This window comes from Ambystoma mexicanum, chromosome 10, assembly GCF_040938575.1.
Source record: "Ambystoma mexicanum isolate Mex_15411 chromosome 10, UKY_AmexF1_1, whole genome shotgun sequence".
NCBI classification, from domain to species: domain Eukaryota; kingdom Metazoa; phylum Chordata; class Amphibia; order Caudata; family Ambystomatidae; genus Ambystoma; species Ambystoma mexicanum.
Genome location: NC_090932.1, coordinates 1,509,174,404 through 1,509,194,595, shown reverse-complemented (window position 1 = coordinate 1,509,194,595; position 20,192 = coordinate 1,509,174,404). Strand labels below are relative to the sequence as shown.

The 20,192-nt window shown below is 43.6% G+C and overlaps 1 protein-coding gene across 3 annotated transcripts in view; it reads right to left on the bottom strand.

The window, feature by feature from the left end:
• Positions 1-20,192, bottom strand: part of KMT5A (lysine methyltransferase 5A) — a 115,332-nt gene that overhangs the window by 20,577 nt on the left and 74,563 nt on the right. The gene's annotated exons all lie outside the window — the stretch shown is intronic.

The following is a 20,192-nucleotide window of genomic DNA, read 5'->3' as shown; positions in this document are numbered from 1 at the left end:
GTATTTGGTTTATTTATAAAGCGCAACCAGGCCCAGGGGCATACGGGGCTCGTACGTTTTTCGATCATGTTACATAAGAGTACAGTTACATTAGCAAGCAGTAGGCAACAGTTACAATAGTTGTGATTACAAATACATACGTTGGTATTACAGGTACAAGCATGCGTGGTGAAATTAAGGCGGTGGGCCGAAGGTGAGACAGATAGTAATATTATTTACAATATGTACGGTGGGTAGGCAGTAAATCTAAGCTCTAGGATGTTAAACTGTCAATGTGTCCAGGTCATGAAGCCAACGTTTGGTGTTGCGTTTAAATAGGTTGAAGGATGTTACAGACCTGATTGGAACAGGTAGTGTGTTCCATAGCTTTGAGGCTTGTACAGGGAAACTAACTCCTCCCGAGTTATGGAGTTTGAATCTCGGTATGGACATAGTGTTAACTTGAGCTGTTCCAAGTGGTCTTGTAGACGTGTGTGGGGTAAGTTGATTAGAGATGTAGGATGATGCGAGGTTAGGCCAGGCTTTGTGGGTAAGGGCAAGAACTTTGACGGATATTCTGTGCTCTATTGGGAGCCAATGCAGATTGCGTCTAGTCTCAGATATGCGACTTCTTAGGGATGTTGAGGGCTGCCCTAATGGCGTTATTTTGAGTTACTTGTAGTTTGTGAATATTTTTTGCGGCTTGTGCCTAAGCAGAGGGCATTACAATAATCTCCTTTGGACAAGACTAACGTTCTAGCAAGAGTAATGCAGTTGGGAGCGGAGATAAACGGCCTACATGCGGTAATAGGTTTACATGTGTAGGCGGCTGAAGACGCTACTGCATTGGTTTGTTTGGTGAAGCATAATGTGGCATTGAGGTAGATACCAAGGGTTTTAGTATTATTAGAGACAGGGATGGGGTTACCATCAATAGTGAACGATTTAAAAGCAGTATTTAGTTTTTTTAGTTTAGCGTGAGTACCAAGGATAATCAACTCAGTTTTTTTCGTCAATGAGACAAAGTCCATGGTGTGCCATCCACACTTTTATTACTGCGTATATTTCATTGAGGGTTTTGCTATCAGTTTCATAGTCGCCAGAGATCGGAATGAGTATCTGGGTGTCATCCGCATAATTAGTATAAGTGACACCCAGATAGTCAAGGATATCGAAAAGGGGCTTCGTAAATACATTATAGAGCGTTGGGGACACGCAAGAGCCTTGCGGGACACCACACGGGACTGGTGAGGGTTCAGCCGAGTCAGTAGGCGAACAGACCCTCATGGTTCTGTTAGCCAAGAAGGAGCTGATCCAGGCAGTGGCTGCGTCGGAAAAGTGAGCTGCAGATTTCAGGTGGTGGCAATGCGTTTGGTGGTTGACCAAGTCAAAAGCTGCTGACAGATTAAGCAATAAGAGCAGTGCTAGTTTGCCATGGTCTTTTTTTTATTATTGTAATGGTTAATTTGAAAACCTTTACAAATCTTTTACATAGAATCATAAAAATTTACATATAGGCAATATATTTCTAAAGAATTAAAATGCACATTAAAAAACAAAAAAGATGTAAAGCAAGCAATTAACCCTAGGACAGCATTACCTTACATTGTGCATTTTAAGCCAAATGCCAAGATTAATACATCATAACAACATATCCCAGGACAGATTCAATACATAGCAAGTGATGCACATAAATACAAGTGCAGAGCATAACGAAGATATGGACACATTGAACTCAAACACCAAGTAAATACAGTGAGCGCAAGAGGAATTTTGAAGCCAGAGTATTACATGAAATTAGGTAGTTACACAACATCGGCAATGCTTCCATCAGCTTGGTCTCAATAATTCCCAACAAATTGATTAGGTTAAGAATAAGTTTTTGACTGTGTCCTTCCATACAGCGTTTCCATAAGAGTTCCATAGCAGTCTCAGAATTAGAGTGATAATGCTCACAAATTTGAACACGGGATTTCTCAAAGTACGGACATGCAATTACAAGATGTTTCAATGTTTCTGGCACTTCACTGTTTTCGCAAAAGCGACACATTATGTCATTTATACTTATGATGTTACCAGCCCAATGTTTGGTTCGTTCACGCGTAAGAAATTGATTTAAGTCGAAAACGCATACAAGTTTTCCTTGCTTTAGCGGAAGGGAACTGGATCAGGTACTTAAATCTACATTCCCATTTACCGCGGACACCATTATATTCTTTAAATGATGAATAAGTGCCCTTTTCATCAAGCATTTTACACCAATAAAGTCTTTGATTTTTTTTTTGGCTGGGCAACCACATACTCCTAGAAGCAGGGGTTTCATTAATAGATGAAATATTTGTTAGTTTTGCAGAAATTATATTAAGAGATTTGATCTGGGCTGCACCCAATAATTTGTTCAGTTCAATGTACAGCGTGTTCTTAGGAGGATTGTGCATCTTAATATAATTAGCGATGCCTCACCAGGTATGCTTTATAGATAGAGGTAACAAATTCAACTCGTGACAAATAACATTCGGAATAGAAAGAGCAAGACCCAAAGTAGTTTTCCAGAGTTTTCGCTGAAGAAAATTTAGAAAAACAAGATCATAAGAACATATATCCAAAGAGTAAAGAATAGGTTCTATTTTCTGCAGATAAAATTGTATCAGTGGTAAAAGAGAAAACACAGTATTTGTAAAATATGATTTTTATTTGAGAGGAAAGAATTTACTTTGATTAAGATAGTTTTTCCACACCAATAAGTAATATTTGTTTGTCAAAGGATATCCCAGGTATTGCATCATGGGCGAGTATTCAATTTTTGTATCATTTAGACACCAAGAAAAACGATGGGGACTTAGTTTTCCATTTGAAAAAAATCAAAATAAAAGTTTTAGCATGATTAGGGGTGAGATGATGACAGGATGCAAAGTCTGTAAATAGATTTAATTTGTGTTGGAGACTAAAAGGCGTTCTGTCAAAGAAAAGCAAGTCATCCGCGAATCCCAGCCAGTCTAGCATGAGAGAACCAAGCTTCACTGGGTAGCATTGTCCAGCCTGCCAGTTTGCATCTAGTCCCAACAAGTATAGGTTAAACAGCACAGCTGCCATATTACAACCCTGTTTGACACCAATTTCTGTTCGAATAGGGTCAGTCAGGGCACCTTCTTTTGTCAAGCGAATACGATAGTTTGTGTTTTTGTGGAGCAGGACAATCAAAGCAACCAGTTGGCGGGGAATACCCAAAGCAATCATTTTCTTCCACAAGATTTCACGGATAACACAATCGAACGCTGAAGTCAGGTCTAAACTGGCCATATAGACCGCACCAGATTTTGAGGCAGAGGTATGAGCCTGAAGATGAGAAAGTATGGTAGCATTTAGCTGGCAACCAATATATTTTCTAAATCCTACTTGATAGATGGACAGGAGATCATGGTCATGGATATACATTTGTAATTGTTGAAGCAGAAGAATAGAGAAGATTTTCGATGAAGCATCAGTAAGAGCAATAGGTCGGTAATTGGAAGGGCAATCTGGGGAACCCTTATTATAGACCAGGATAACCAAAGCAGAAGACCAAGATAATGGAATTTTGCCAGAATGCAAAATAGTCCAATTTAATTTTTAAAATGCGAGCCCAAAAGTGGGGGGTTTGACTTGTAAACGCAGGGAGGGATACCATCGGGGCCAGGCGCCTTAGAATGCGAGTTTACCAATGGCATCAATGATATCTCTAATTGACCATCTGAGGTGAGAATCTAAGCATAAACGTGGCTCACCACCCTAGAGTACAGAATCTCTCAGGCATGAGGCATTTGTTCGTAACATAGGAAACCCATCTTTCTGCCGTAATCACAGATTCTATTCTGTCTGCTGGATCCGAGGTGATAGAGCGCAAGGTACCCCAGATTTGCCTAGAGTCATGTTTAAGGAGAAAAAAAAAATAACTGATTGTCTGCATAATGCATTTTACCTTTCAACCATTTAAGTTTATTTCGGTAGCGTTGTCTGACCAGTTTGATCAGTTTACTACGGAATTCAGAAGGACAGAAAGAACTAATGAGCTTTCTAACCTCAGTATTTTTCTGCATTTTTAAGCATGCAACTTGAAGGTTAAATTTATGGACATGTGGTGAAGTTGCTAGCTCATTCGAATTGCGAGTGAGCTTCAATTTGTGAAGGTGAAATTGGATTCTCAAGGAATTTTGGTAGTCCAGGGTGACAAGGGAGGAAGAGTGGGGCTAAAAGCAAGAAAATATTGGGGTCACATTCCAAATTTTGCATGAAAGTGGAACATACTCTAGGATTCCATCTTACTGATTGGCGGTAGCGATCAGAATCTAACAGAGATAGAAAGATTCTCATCGAATCGAGCCATAGGGATATTCAAAGATAAGGAAATCATCATGTGATCACCTAGGTTCGGATTGATGATAGTAAGAACATCAATGGTTGGGTATAACCTTGAAGAAATAAAAAAAATCAATTAGAGATTTACTACCTGCTCTCATCCAAGTATAGTTGTAACAATCTAGGGGATAGTAAGGTGTTTGCATGTCCCAATCAAGAAAAAAGGTACTCCAAAATTTCCCACGTTTCTTCGAGGCTAGTGAGAGCATATTCTATAATTATGAGCACTTTTGTCATAACAATTTAAATCACCACCTACGATAATTCTAGCGGAAAAGAAAATCGGACCCTTTTCTAGAACCTCATTCAATTCGCCCAAGATGGTTTCAATTGAAGTAGTGAATTTGTTCCAATATATACAGATCAACAGAAGAATGATGGAGGGATCCTAATCGTCTTAATATAATAGCGAGAACGGATTCAGAACTACTGATCCTCTCTGTGGAAAACTTCTATGCAGTATTTATAAGTATTGCAAGGCCCCCCGAAGGTCTTCCACTAGCTCCCCGCCTAGCGACCTGAATAAATGCGAAATAGCCCTCTATAGTAAAGATTGTTTGATTCATGGATTCTTGGATGAAGATAATATCGGGTCTTTGAAAATAGTTTAGGCTATACCATTTTTTGAAGTCGTTTATTCCGCATGGGTTCCACGAGATGTGAAGTTTCACCCAGCTAAGAATCTCTCATCCCTTTTGATTGATTCGGGGGCTGATCAGTTTTAGGATCCCTCCATGACATCTCCTTTAGTGCAGACATACATGACATGAACTGTTTCATAGTATCGGCATCAATATTTGAGGAAGCACCCTGGATGGAGCAAGAGGCTGTACTTTCAATTACAAGAGGTGACGTTTCTAAGTAGGTTTTTGCTTCCTCAAGCGAGGAAAAAAAAAAGAGAGATGGTTAGCCCAATTGATGCTAAATCCTCTCCATGTTCCCATAACAGCTTCAAAATAAAAAAGGTGACAAGTCTGCAGATCATTCTGTTATTTATAGCTGCTAATTTCACCCAGGTCAAGTCATTTGATCGAATGATCCGCAATGCTGGAATACCTTGAATGACAGACATGAACGTACGATTCACGCGAGCCTTGCCATGTCGTGCTTCTTCACTTTCCCATCCCATTATTGTGGCAGATTTTAAGTCAATGGTATCATCATTGGTTGAGAAAACATGCTGCCCCTTGCATCTGGCAGTGTTTGTCTCATTAAAATTAGCATTTGCTTGGGGCGTGGTAGAATCTGATTCATCGAATTTGATAGGTGATGTCTGCTCCATGTCCTGTATACCTTGAGTGACAGGCTGATCATCAGGATCAACATGTGAGTCAAGTCATTTTGAATCAAGACAAGTTTGCCCTCGACTCATCAGACATAGGAGTTTTAAGCTTTCCCAACTTATTGACAGTTAAATTGTTTTGTGCCCCTTTGCTCGTTATCTTTACCAAGAATCACTTTCGCTGTCTTTTTAATTTTCAACATGGGATAGAAATTTGAAAGAACCGATTGAATTTGGTAAGGAGGCTCAAAATTGGTTTAGAGATCCTTCATCCATGCAGACTTAAAATTTGAAGCAGAGCAGTGAGATCTATTAGGGCAGTTTCCGTCCCATGTCTAAGTCGGAAGCCGGATTGCCTTAGTCCCAGAAGATTGTTTCTAGATAAGCCTGTATTTGCAGGTAGGTTGCTCTAATATCTTTAGTAAGAAGGGTATAGTTGTTATCGGCCTATGGTTAGACGGGTTGGCTGGGTTGAGTGTTTTTTTTGATTAGTGGGATGACCCAGGCGTCTTAAGTTATCAGGCACCCCCCCCCCCCGGTTTTGAAGGAGGCGTTGATGAGGCTAGTAATGAATGGTGCCAGTTCATGAGCTGCTGCTTTGATAATCGGAGCAGGACAAGCGTCGCCTTGGCAATTCGATGGTTTAAGTTTCCTAATGAGGTTTTCTACTTACCCAAATTGAGAGGGGTGAAAAACTAAATGGTTTACAGGTTGGCTCAAAGGTAGGTGACTTGTTAGGAAGTGGTTTGTGATCAGGGTCAGCGAGTAACAGGTCTTTTTTCGCATTGATTTTAGATTGTAAACGGGCTATTTTATCTAGAAGTGCCTTCTGGATGTTGCTGCACCATAGTGCATCTGACATTTATCAATGGGGCCAATCAGGGATTCTAATTCTTTTAGAATCTTAAAAAGTTCTTGTGTTAGATTCCGCTTGTTCGATCCTTTAGTTGTAGGTGTCTTTTTTGGCAAGTATAATAGCTTGTTTATAGCTAGAATTAGTTCATTTTTATTATTTACTGAAGGGCACTTTTTCCAATGTGCTTCTGCCGTTCTTAGTTTTACATAGTTCTAAGATACAGCGTGAACCATGTATTCAAGCGACGTGGTGGTTTAGGTTTCTGCAATTTTGGGGGGGGGGGGGGGGGGAGGGGTGGGGGGTACTTGGGCAATGGTATTCAAGGCTTTCAGTAATGCCAGATTGTAAATGTCTACTAAGACCGTGGGGTCGGAGGTGGCCACGTTGTCAAGAAGGGGAAGTAATAGCGGTAGGAATTTCTGGTGTAATGTCCTTCTTATTTCTAGTGCGGGTGGCTGGAGCGATGATAGGAGCAGGGTGTTGTGTGTTGGCTTTGATCCGACCAAATACATGGATCATTGGATAGACGATCTATCAGTTAAGGTTGGTGAGCCAGTCCAATGTTCTTCCTTTGATGTATGGGCTCATGAATAATATGGGTATGACCCAAGTCTGATAGGGCGTTAGCTAGATCACAGGCATTATTCTTCGTGGGGTCATTTAAAGCTAGATCACAGGCATTATTCTTCGTGGGGTCATTAAAACCTAGGTTGAAGTCCCCCAAGTAGGATAGTTTGTGAATTAGGTTTAGTGTGGGTGGATACAATATCCTCTATGAATGAGGAAATGGGTCCTGGTAGTCGGTAGATAAGGTGCACTGTTGTTGTGGTTAGGTGATAGTGGCAGTTTAATGGACAGGGATTCGGCAGAGGGAATTTGAGCATCCTGAATGACTTTCGTAGGTGTTTCTGAAGGAGGGTAAGTCCGCCTCCCTTCACTTGGTTGGTGTTTCTATCGCATCTTATGATAGCATAGTCATTTGATATAGCAAGGGCCAGAGATGGTCCAGAGGCTGCATTAAACCAGGTTTCCGTAACTGCGAGGAGATCAAGCCTTTCCTGAGTTATGAAGTCAGCGATATCCAGTGCGTGGGCGGATAGGGACTTAGCATTCACCAAGGCTGCTTTGATGAATGTGTCTTTTGCAGGAGTTTTTTGCAATGGTAGAGATAGGCCATGTATGGTGATAGGGGCTAGCTTGTTGTCTAAATCAGTGGCCAGATTAGCTAGAGTATTGTTACTGTTTACATTGTTGCTCATGTGGGCGTGTGGTTGGGGTTTTTGAATTGCAATCGTGCTCCTAGTCTGGAGTGTCTAATTGAGATGCTTGTGTGGTAAGAGCATGGTAAAGTTGGGGCATAGTTAGTGATGTTGTTACAGGATAGGGATGAGCTATTATAAAGCTTCAGGTATGGACATTGTTTTGGTGGGGTGGTACTAGAATTGAGTCTGAGGTTTCGATTAGTAATAGCGCAAGGTTGATTGGGAGTTGGTCTGGTTGCAAAGTGGCGTATCCAGAGTACTGGATCATCCAAATAAGGGGTGGCAGTGTCCGTAGTAGTCCACAAGGTGTGGGTAATAGCTAACTTAGGTGTGCTAGTGTGTGTGTTGGTTAGTATGTAGGTAGGGCTGGCCTGTCCAACGTCTAGTGTAAATGTACATTAGGTGGAGGAGTGTGGTCAGGCACCAATACATAGTGGAAGTAAGCTAAGCCAGTGGGCAGGGATGGAGGACTCCGTGTGTAGTGAGTACTATGTCTGAATGCAATGGATAGCATCAGGTGCTGACATAAGGCTAGTGGCACAGGCAGTACATGAGTTCAATTAAGAGCACGTAGTTAGGTTAGGCAGACTGGCAGGTGTGATGGCTAACCTTAAATCATTTAAATACAATAGGTGACACGAACGTGGCCGTATGTAATCTGTAACATCAGGTGACAACAGTTGGCTAACAATACATAGAACGGCACATGAGTTATGTTAGATGTAAGTTGGCAGTGAGTGTGGCTAAGCATGCAGGCAGCGAGCATAAAGACAATGATGGCCAAGTATTGCAGTAATTAAGCATAGCGCATGGAGACGGTTCAGGCAGTTACTGGCACTTAGTGGATTAATCTACAGAAAGCGGTCATGAAGTGGCGCATGGGTGCCTTGAGTGCTGGGCAAGCAGGGGAGTCGCAAGAACAAACAAAGTCACATGCTTCTATGTCGCCAATGTAATCAACAGTTATGTGCACAGCCAGCCAGAGCAGTGAGGGTGCGCATGTAATGGAGACAGTAGTGAGGACAGGGTCTGGCGGGATACATATATTTGTCGCGCATATTACGAGCTATCAGTCATTGCCATCATCGGGACGGCAGCGGAGCTGATGCGGGAGGTTGGCGCTCAGGCGGTGAGCAGTATCAGGGTGCCTAGAAGCTAGGAAGGCGCAGACGTGCAGGGCAATTGGGCGTTAGTAAATGCGCATAGATTGGCGCGAGCAATTACAGTAGGGTGGATCATCGAGCACAGATACAACATGCAGTGAGGCATGGGTGCACAATGGAAATATGAAACTTACGGCAACATAGACTTATCAAAAGTCATTTGCAGTTTGTTTACTCACGAGCCCCCTGAGCGAGGCTGAGTTCACCGTTGTAATGGGTCAGGAATCCGGCAGGGGGTCTGGGCGAACGCCGAGGAAGGCCGAGGACAGGCGAAGACCGGAATTGGCCTCATTGTCCTGGGCCTTGATGGGAGTGGGCTGGCTTCGCCTACCGGCTGGCGATAGGCTCTAGAGGGCTCAATGGCCAATCAGAGCTGAGAACAGTCAGCTAGGCCCAGTTAGGCACTAGGGCTCGTCGAGGTATGGCGGGCGGCCATCTTGGAGGTGCAAAAACCTTGTGGTAGCTAATGGTGGCAGTGGCAATCAAGCAGCTATTGGCATCAATATTACAGCATGCAGGCTGTGTGGGTATTCTTGCAGCCTGGCAGATTGGTAGGTGCAATTAGCAGTGAAAAACGATTCTTGCACGGGGAGAGGTGCTTACCGGAATTCGAGGGCAATTCAGGTTGACTCCAACAAGGGGGACCACTGCTCCTGCAGGGTCCGGGGGAGCTCCTGCTCCTCTGGTGTGGAAGGGGATCTGTTCCACGGCTGGGACAGGCGAAGACAGGAATTGGCCTTATTGTCCTGGGCCTTGATGGGAGCGAAGGTTGACCAAGCTGCCCTACTTGACCATGCCCGTAGTTTAGTTATGTATCACCAGGTGGCCTTCTGCTGGTCATACTGCAAGATTGTCCTAAGCTATGTTACGAACTTTGTATATACACTGTTCTAATGTATATATTCTGTAGGTATTTATTGTACGTCATTCTCCTGTTGTAACGTACATTCCAACAGAAGAGGTGGGGGAATCTTTATACTCGCTCCACCAAAACTGGCCCCCTAACTTTGGCAAACCTATAAACATACATCAGGTTTGGTGAACAGCGAGTAGTCACAGGTGGGAAATCTCTCCTTCTGCAGGAGGCCAGGGTCGAGGGCTACAACAGGCCTCAATGCCAGTTGCTAAACGTGTTGAGGGATTAGGCAGTTTAAGTTTACCACTAAAACATACACAATGAACAAAATATTAGCATATACATTTTTTTTATATAGCACAATACTTAATAATCACTAGTTAAAAAAAAAAAAACTCTTCAAATTACTACAATTCATCAAAAAGTTACAATGAAAGTTGCAAACAAGAAAAAGCACACAAGGATATAGAGTATAAATAAACCCAAATAAAGCAGGTTTAAGAATAAGGCAAATGTTAAATCACTGTCTAAAGTCAATACTAAAATAAAGTTGACCGATTTCAGACCATACAGTACTCAACTATCCACTAAATCTCACTACTTCATAACATTTCAACTTTGTTGTACACCAAGTAAAAGCACCCAGATACCTTTGGTTCAGTGCATTATACAAGCAAATAAAACAAACTAGTGGCAGGAACAACTCAGCTGTAGCCAAACCAGTTCAAGGTAGCAAAGAGTTGTTAAGGCCAAGTCTCAGGAGGGATGAGCCTGGTAAGGGGTCCTCAATGATTACACTGACAAGTCAAGGAACACACTTAGACACAGTTATAAAAATACTTATTCATGGCCACAACACTTACTAGCATGCAATTTCACACCAGACTCAAAGGATACAAGACTTGTCACAGTCAGCCTTGGCCTCATGTCTTGGGTCCCCTCGATGCTGGATCCACAACATATGGCAGAGATGAATGCTGTAGCAAAAGCCCAAAAGTTCCAGGCCTCAACACAGAATGGCAACAGTTGCAGCACGATGGCTCTAACTTGGAGCTGGATAGCCACTGGGTGATCCATGGACACTTCAGAGGGATCTTTGCAGGATTCTGTGCTGATGTCACGAATGGATATTCACTCTGCTCCACCGGTTGAAGCTCCTTCACAGGAGCAGAAGTTGGTGGCCAGGCCTTCTTCCAACGGGTCCATGGTCTCCTTACATGTCCTTCCGCTAGACAGGATACTTGGCCCCTTCAGGATATATCAGGAACGGGTGCAGGGGTCCTCTTACCCTAAAGGCAGTTAAGAGTCGACCATTCTCCCCACCCCCCTAGCCAATTTAAGGGGCAACATTGGCTGCCACCCCTCCTCCCCCCCACCCCCCCTTCCCCCAACCAGTGGTTCAATCAGGACCACATGTGGCACAGCTCATGCATGCCATTCAAACACAATGAAAACAGTTTGTGGATTGGGACCAGACAGTCCCAACCAACTTCCTGGCAGCAAAGACAGATGGCCCTGCAGTAGCCAGTGAAAAACTCCTCAGCTTTCCTGGGCACTGGTCAATCGAGGCAAGCGCATGGAGCGGTCAATCGAGGGAAGCATGGAGAGCGAGAGGGTCAGAGGTCAACAATAAATTCACAGTGAATCACACAAGAAATCCATTTGGACAGGCAGGTAAAAAAAAAAAAAAAACACTATTCTAGGCTCAAAACACACTAAGAAATGCAACAAGCAGGTGAGAATATCACACAATCAATTATAAAATATATACAGTCACTTAGTTTCTTAGGAATGCATCCAAAGAGATTATTGATGCAGTAGAACAAAATCAATTCACAAGAATTATACCCTAACTTTCCAATTGCCTATGATGCATGGCACCTTGTGCCCAAAAGTCAACTCTTAATTGTTGTGTAGGAAGAAAATGTTCCTGAAAATATGCCAAGTTACAGATAAGTAAAGTAAAATATTCCTATTTTTTCAGATCCAGGCTTTTGGATTTGACAATCAAAAAGCAATGGCATAAAACGTTTATGCAAGGAGAACAGGTGGGGGCCGTGGGGGGGGGCTGGGGTTTAGGGGCTGCCATTAGTGCTGAAGGTATTTTTTTCCAGCCATTTGTTGCAGCAAGAGGTGCCCAGGAGCTGCACTGTAGGTGCTAGTATTATTCAGGAACAGAGTGCAACCTTTTACAACAAGGAGATGCAGAGGGCATCAATGCACATCTCTTCAGGACACTTCACCAGTTGGCAACCACCAAAGTTCCAGCGACTATTCTACCAAGGTAGCCCACTGGAGTGCTGGTTGGTCCAGGGACATTTATTTATACAGTGAAGACCAATGCTCTTTTGATCACAAAAGAAAGTACAATAGATAAGAACGCACTGAGCTTACAATGGGGCAAGTTCGAGACATTCTGACCAGGTTGTGTGGAGGGGAATAAATGGAACAGTCACATGGGATGTTGGGTAGAATTTCCATGCTCCTCAATTGGTGAGTCCCCAGCACCGTTTGCTGGACTATCGCTTTTTTCCTGAGTAAGAACCTTTTTCCCCCCCCACTGATTCAATTCTTGTACTCTGGGCACCCCTTTTTGGGTTTCTTTTGAGGAGTCTATCTTTTTCCTTGGCATCTGTAATTCCTTAATGCAGTACAGAACACCATGTGCAGTGTTACTAGAAGCTCCTTGAGCTTCCTTTTGTTTGATCATCTTTCCTTGTGAGAACTACTGTTAACACGGATTGGGGGGGGGGGGAAATTCTTTTTATCCTACCTACACTTCTTTGTGATATCAGCACACCCTACCTGATGGAGTGCTGAGGGGATACTGTATAACCCTAGTCTCCCTTCACCTGTAACTTTCTAGTTACAGTAACAAATCCATCCACTTGACGTTGGCAGTGGATATCTCCTAACATGTTTGAGACACTTACAACACATGCTGCATTCGCAGCTGTGGCAATGGGTATATGGGACACCATTGGTCCAAAATGGTTCTAGTCTTTTTTGCCATCTCAAGATTAGTGCCTCCTTGAACCTTCTGCCGTGCTGGGAGGGGGAGGTCCTTGTGCCTCTCGTCTTCAATGGGATTCTTTTGTGAAGCATGCCCAAAGGCGCCAGTGTTTGGAGGACAGGAAGCTGGGAGGACTCTGATACACCACGTCTTTGCCTGGATCCAGTTCAAATAGGTGGACTGGCTGTCCCTCGTGGACAGCCTCAACCCAATTTTGAAGGGAAGCATGCATGTTGAATGGCTGGGTTCCTGCTGTCAAACTCCTTCTCACACATGGTTGCCCAAGACTACATGGAAAGCTATGGTACAGGAAAGACATGCCAAGATGGCCATCACTGTTCCAGTAAGAAAACTCAAGATGGCTGCAGGTGGGGGCCAATACATGTTGGGTAACAGTAACTGCAGTGCTGCAGGATTCCAGTCTTTAAAACACTCAATCTTTTGGGGGTGCCGGGGGGCATATTAAGTCATCATTTTTTAATGCGCTCTAATTTGGCTGATCAAGCTTTTGTGGCTATCCGTTTCAGAGTAAGTAAAGGACTGTCCCCCCCCACCCCCGCCACTCACATTATGTTCCCATTTTTTTACTCTAAAACCACCACATGAGAAAAGCAAATCAATTGTTTCTTTTGGATTAAGAAAGTCCCTGGAAATTAAGGGCACATTCAACTTTGTGAGATACAGTAAGGAACTCTAACTATGAACAAAGTATTATTTTACTTGTCCTTAGGAGAAGAGATCATTTATTTCCAAGAGCACAGCAGTAAACACGATTTTGTTGTAGTTCCACCCCCACAGAAAAATCCCATCAGAGGGCAAGCGTGAGTGTGCATCAGGTTTTTTTGTGCCACACTCGTTTCACCAAGAGGTTTGGGCATATCTTCTTAGCCTCAAGTCATCATTAACCAGCAGTGTTTACTTAGAGTGATGTGGAGTGAGCGGCGGATGTTGGTATGAGAACAGTTATACCGAATGTTGTCATAGTATCTGTGTTCTAGTTGAGTGATGTAAGGGAGAGTGTAAGCATGGTGGTGTGATATGATGGGTTATATGTTCTTTCAAACGTTCTCTGCATTCCAAACTAGACTATATACGTCACGCAATTCTATGCACTCCAGTCCGTTCCATGCACTCCTATCCACTCCATGCACCCCAGTCTGCTCCATACATTCCGGTCCACTCCACGCACTCATGCTCCATACCCCAGTCTGCTCCATGCACTCATGTCCGTCCCACGCATGCACTCATGTCCACCCATGCTCTACGCATTCAGCAGCTCTACGTACTCCTCCATTCTACGCACTCATTTAACACGGAAGAAGCAGGTGAGTGCAGGCGTCCCCATTTGCCCATTCGCCTCCACCCACCTCCCGAGTCCACCCCCACCCTGCGATTGGTGCCATTGATGTCTTAACCGACCTTCCCAGGGCAGCCCTCTGCCCGGCAGCCCCTGCGGCTAAGGGCCTCGAGGCAAAGGGCGGCTCCTACATTGGCAGCTCCAAGATGTGACCGCAGGGGACGCCAAGGAAGCCAGCAGCCAACAGACACCAACAAAAACTGAGTGTGGCATGGGTGGGGAGTAGAGCAATCACTCTACTCCAGAAAACCCCAGCCACTCTCTTACCTACCAATAACAGTGCCATAATACTAGTATGTCCACACTTAGATAAAATTGTGAATGTTAGCATGTCCACACTTAGATAGAGTTGTGAACATTGGCCTGCATCGCATCTAGATAGAAATGTGACTGTTAGCATGTGCCACACTCGTATGGAATACTGAATTCTGAACTTTGGCTTCTGTCGCTTCTGGATGGAAGTGTGTCGGCATGTGCCGCACTTAGATGGAATCCCATAATTGCAATATTAGCATATGCCACCTTTAGATGGAATTTCTCAAGCCTAGTCTGCGCCAGATCTAGACAGGAATGTGATTATAAGCATATATGATTCTCAGCGTGCACCGCACTTAGAATTCTTAAGCTAGCTTGCGTCGCATCTAGACAGAAATATGATTATTAGCATATGCCACACATAGATAGAATCTCATAAATGTGATTATTAGCATATATGATTCTCAGCATGCACCACACTGAACCTAACTTGCGTCGCATCTAGATAGAAATGTGACTGTTAGCATGTTCCACACTTAGAATTATGAACCTGGCTCACGTCAAATCTAGATAGAAAGGTGACTGTCAGCAGGCGCCGCACCTAGATGGAATCCCACAATTGCAAGGACAGCAATGCCAACTAACAATTCCATCCCTCTGCATACACCTCTCAAACTCTAACCAAACAACTACACACAACTAAAACGCAGCAATCCGCACAAACTTCACAACAAAACAAACCACAGACTTGCACAACGACGACTACGGACCACAAAACACCCCAAGCCCAGCCAACGGACCCACCGGGCTGAGGCTGTCAACAGCACATCACTGCTCTCTTGCACTTTTCCTGCTTCCTCTCACTAACTCAACCTCCCCTCTTTCAGAGCCGCCAGAGCGCCAAGGGACCACTACGGTGGTGATAGTGCGCGGTACAAATGTCCATTAACATTAACTCATCAGTACGTAGATGCAATCTGTGCTCGTTCGTTCTACGTACTCGTCCGCTCTACGCAACATATCCGTTCAGTCTGGGTGCTCGTTCGCTTCAGGCATTCGTTAGCTTTATGCCCCCTCACGTATTATGCACTCACCCCCTCTACCAACTCACCCCCTCTACAAACTCGTGCATTTCACGCATTCAGCAGCAATATCCCGTTCTAGATGTTCACTCTCCACACTTCCGTATTCATCCGCTATCCACACTCATCCGCTTCACATACCCATCCATTCTATACACTCATCCGATCTACATATTCATTCGATTTCCACACTCATTTGACCTATATAGTTATCTGTTCTTCCACTCAAGCATTCTTCCACTCAGCGTATTCATCTGTTCCACCTGCTTCATACATTCTATTTAATCCACGCCATTCACTTCGTTCACTCCTCACGCATTCTGTCCATTTCAGGAGTTTAAATCCCTTTACTGTTTCCGTATGATTTACTCTTAACCATTTCACTGCTTTGATCTACTTTATTAGTTTAATTCTGTTTGTCCTTCTAGTTTATATTAGGAGTTATTAGCTGTCAATTTCTTCCATCAAGTAGTTTGTTGGATTGGTGTCATTGAGTTGCTGTTAGTCTGTTGGGGTTAGTTTGGTACGGGCTGGTTTTAGGGGAAAAGCCAGGTTTTCAGCAGTTTGCGGAAAGACTTTAAATCCTCAGGCGGATGTGGGGTGGGAGCGAGTTCCACAGCGTGGGGGCTAGGGCTGAGAATGATGATCCTTCTAACCTGACTGAGTTTGTCTTGGGTATGACTAGGAGGCCGGTTGAACTGGAGCTTAAGGTGCAGGGGGGCGATAGGGTTTTAGCTTGTCTTGAAGATATTGAGGTCCGGTTTTATGCAGTGTTCAATGGGAAATGCATAAGGTTATCAAAGTCACCCTTCGGGCTACTGGAAGCTACTGCAGAGTCTTAAGGGCTGGGGAGATGGTCTCTTGGGCCGAGCGCAAGTAGCAATTTGGCTGCTGCGTTTTCTGCCCTTTGGAGTTTATTCAGTTGGTACGCGTGGACTCAGAGGTATTAGGGGTTTGTGTAGGCCAGTCTTATAACGATTGATTGGACCGCAGAGATTGTTGTGAAAAGAGAGATGGAAAGATGCACCTAAGGGTTTTAAGGTGGTAGTGGCAGGACTGAGACATTGTTGACTTGGCGCAAGAGTGTTAGGTCAGAGTTAAGGGTGCATCCAAGATTTTTCTTGGAGGGGGGTTGGTGAGTTGCCCATGGCGGATGGCCAGGGTAGTGGGTGCGGAAGAAGTTCGGAGTTGCCACATACCATGATTTCCATTTACTGAAAAGTACTGTGGGATTCTTGGTAGAACTTAACTAGCTTTGCTTTTCTGCTCCTGTGTTGTTGGAGTGCTCGTTTAGGTGTTTGGGAGTTTGCCCAGGGCTAACACCCCATGTTCCTACAAGGAGCCTTCTCTGAAGTCCCTGAACCACCCCAAATAAGTACTTACGTGCTACAAAACCTCTTCTGGACGGCTTGACAATCTACAGCCTGTGCCTCTCTGTGACTTTAAGACCTCCGACTTTAATGCAAGTCTTACCTGCGCTATGTTGGTTTTGATTCATTATTTTCTGAGACAATGATTGAGTTTAATTGCCAAGGTGATTTTTACTTACCTTGAACTGCTTCCAAGTAATCTACAAGGGTGTGTTACGTAATTTTACACACCAGTATCAGTCTGATTGTTTGATAAATATTTTTGCTAACCTGAAGAGAACTCATTTTTAAGTTTACCATTGAATTCAGTTACAACTGCAAAAGTTCTACTGTATATATGTACAAGTCTCTTACCTACCTGAAAAAGGAAATTGCCTAGTTTAAGAATAGATTTCTATATAACTGCAAGTGTGTAAGCGTCTTGGTTGCTTGTGTGATCAAAAGGTCTGTACTCTTCTACAGCCCTCTCCCTCCTAGACTAAGACAGGCTGCTCAGCCATTGCGACCAAACCTTTTGGTTAGTTCAGGCCTATACTAAGAGTTGGAGCCCTGTACACTAAAACGAGAGCCTTCTACACTCCTACCTTAGGTGGATCTCCCGAACGGGACAATACCTGGGTGGATATGCATAGAATAAGGACAAACAAAAGTAGATCTTTTTAAGTGAAGTGCTAAAAAATGAGACAGGGTAGAGGTCAAGGAAAATTGTTAACTAGAAGGCAGATGAACCCAGGACAATACCATAAACCTCATGACAATGTCTTTTACATTAATATGAAGCCAGTGTCAGTGGAGCTTGGTGTTTGCAGAACGATGTCCATTGGACTACTTCTCCCTTTCTTTCCTCCCCAGCGCTGCCCGATTTATGTTCTCGTACTAACCGTGCTGCAGGGGTCATCATTGGTTTCTTCTTTGTATAGGTCTTCATAATGTTTTGCAATTATGTTAATGTTACTCAAGACTTTTGCATACATGCCTGCATTTCTGTACTAATGAGACCTTGTATCTTTTCAATACATTTAGAATATAAAAGATGCTAGGTAGGTTAAGAAGGTATCCGAGGAGAGGAGCTAGGCTTTAGTTTGGTTGCGAACAAATAGTTGGGACTGTTTCACGGATGTCCAGAAGAGAATTCCATGCAAGTGGAGCAAGATGATAACAGAAGCACAGGGAGCGCGAGGTGCCACAAAGGTAGTCAAGGAGGCAGAGCAGAGATTACAAGGCGGCTTGTCGGATACATAGTGGTGTCTTTCCGTGGATAGATTTGTGAACCAGGAGCAGAAATTTAATTCAGGCCATGTGTGTCAATCTTTTGTGCGAAGAAAGACAACACGTCGTTTTTTTTACGTGAACTTTTATTCCTTTATAACTGCTCATCAAATAAGGTTTGAGAGGCAAGTACAACTAACCTCTGGGGTACTTTTCCTCCACAGACCTTTGATATCGCGGTCCCACTGAAGGTCTCTTCAGACTGGTTAACTCCACTGGGAGAAATGCGTACGCCCTCTTTTCTAACAGTTCCCCACAGGCCTGGTCTTTCCTAGGGTTAGATTTAGCTGGGAAGTAAGTGGGACCTCTAATCTGTTACTGTGTGCTTTACAGTTTTCAAAAGAAAAGGAGATTGTAGTTTCTCCTTGGGGCAGCCGCTTAATGTCATTTGTGACGCACAGATTTCGGTCACAAGTTCGGTGCATTTTCTTTTCCATTTTCTCTTCAGATTTCACTTGATGGAACGGTGCCCTTCATAGTTTCCTCGCCAGACATCTTACCATCATTCTTTAGTGTTACGGCAAGCGAGTCTGTCCGGAGTCCCCTTTCCTCTATTGGTTTTACCGGCGATACACGCATCATGCCTGGGTGGCAGCTCGTCTGCTTCAGGCCAAGGACCTTTTTAGCGAGCAGCAAGATGCACCATACGGCATTTCTAACATTATTGCCAAAATAAGTGATATTCAGTAAAGAATTGACTTTAAAGAAATTGAAAGATGTTGAAAAAAAGAAATTTCAAAGTGGTGGGAAGAACACTCATTACAAAACGACTTGGATACTGGACTTGTGCACAGAGGTCTGCGCATAAGGACTACACCTTCCTTTGAGGACCAGGACCCCGAGATGCTTGAGGAGTGGGGCGGAGTAAGCAAAGATTGCTCAGCCCATTTGACCATTTTGGTAAAATATGCCAAGCAGGACCAGTTTGTAGTTCAGCAATTGGAAAAAGCAGCACTTGCATTACCATACCAATTACAGAAGAAGGCAAAAAACAAAATTTGCGCACCAAAATTGAAGGCCTGATTGTTTGAGGATATCAAACAACGTAAACACAGAAAATTCATTAGGAACAAACTGGATTAGGAATCAGGCAGGGTTTTCACTTTTGCCAAACGCTTTGATTCTTCGCGTAAACTTCCTGGATTGCAACCATTGTCCACTCAAATTGTGGACACCGGTATTGTCACTTCAGAATCAGACATTCCAAACTCAGAAAATGATGAGCCTACTGTTAAGCTAAATTTTTCGTAAGAGATGTGACTGCTGTGCCAGGATGGAAAGAACCAAGAACGAGGCAGGGGTCGCAGCAGAGGAAGGACAGAAATAATCAGCAGGAAAAAACCTGCTAAGGCCGACGTGGGAAACAGCTCAAAATCAGATCCACAGAGCAGACAAATGCGCTCTGGTGCAAAGCACCCAAAACATGATTAAGTCTTGCCAGATCATAAATCCTTCCCATATCCTCACGAGTTCACAAATATATGAGTTCACAAATACCTCTCCTCTCGCTAGGACTGAATTTCTGCCTGACCATGTCTTTCAACTATATCCATTCAGGTCTTGATTTTGATAACTTTTTGCAAAATCAAACTCAAAGTTCTTTGCGATTAATCCTGTCCTTACTAAACCATCCACCCCTCATAGTGGTAGGACTGACTAATGTATTTCAGATGTTCCGCGTCATTACTGGACCTAGCCTGCCTGAATAAGGCTTCTTTTGATCCCTCTGAATTTGATCTTTTGGATTTTGATATTGACTCCAATTGGGATGTGCGGACTAAATTGAAAAACAAATCTAGGTTCAACCCTCAGTTTACTGTGGGGGGGCTGTATTGAAGCCTTTCATGATCTGTGTTAGTGACCCAAGAAAGCTGCAAAAACAAATTAATATACAACGTCAAGTCATTATTGAATTACAAAATCTTACCGGCATAGTCATTAAACCCGCCGATAAGGGCTAGAACATAGTCGTCCAAGATCGGGTTAAATATGTTGCTGAAGCAAACAGTCAGCTTTGAGATTGTTCCCGTTACCTAGCATTATGGACCAATCC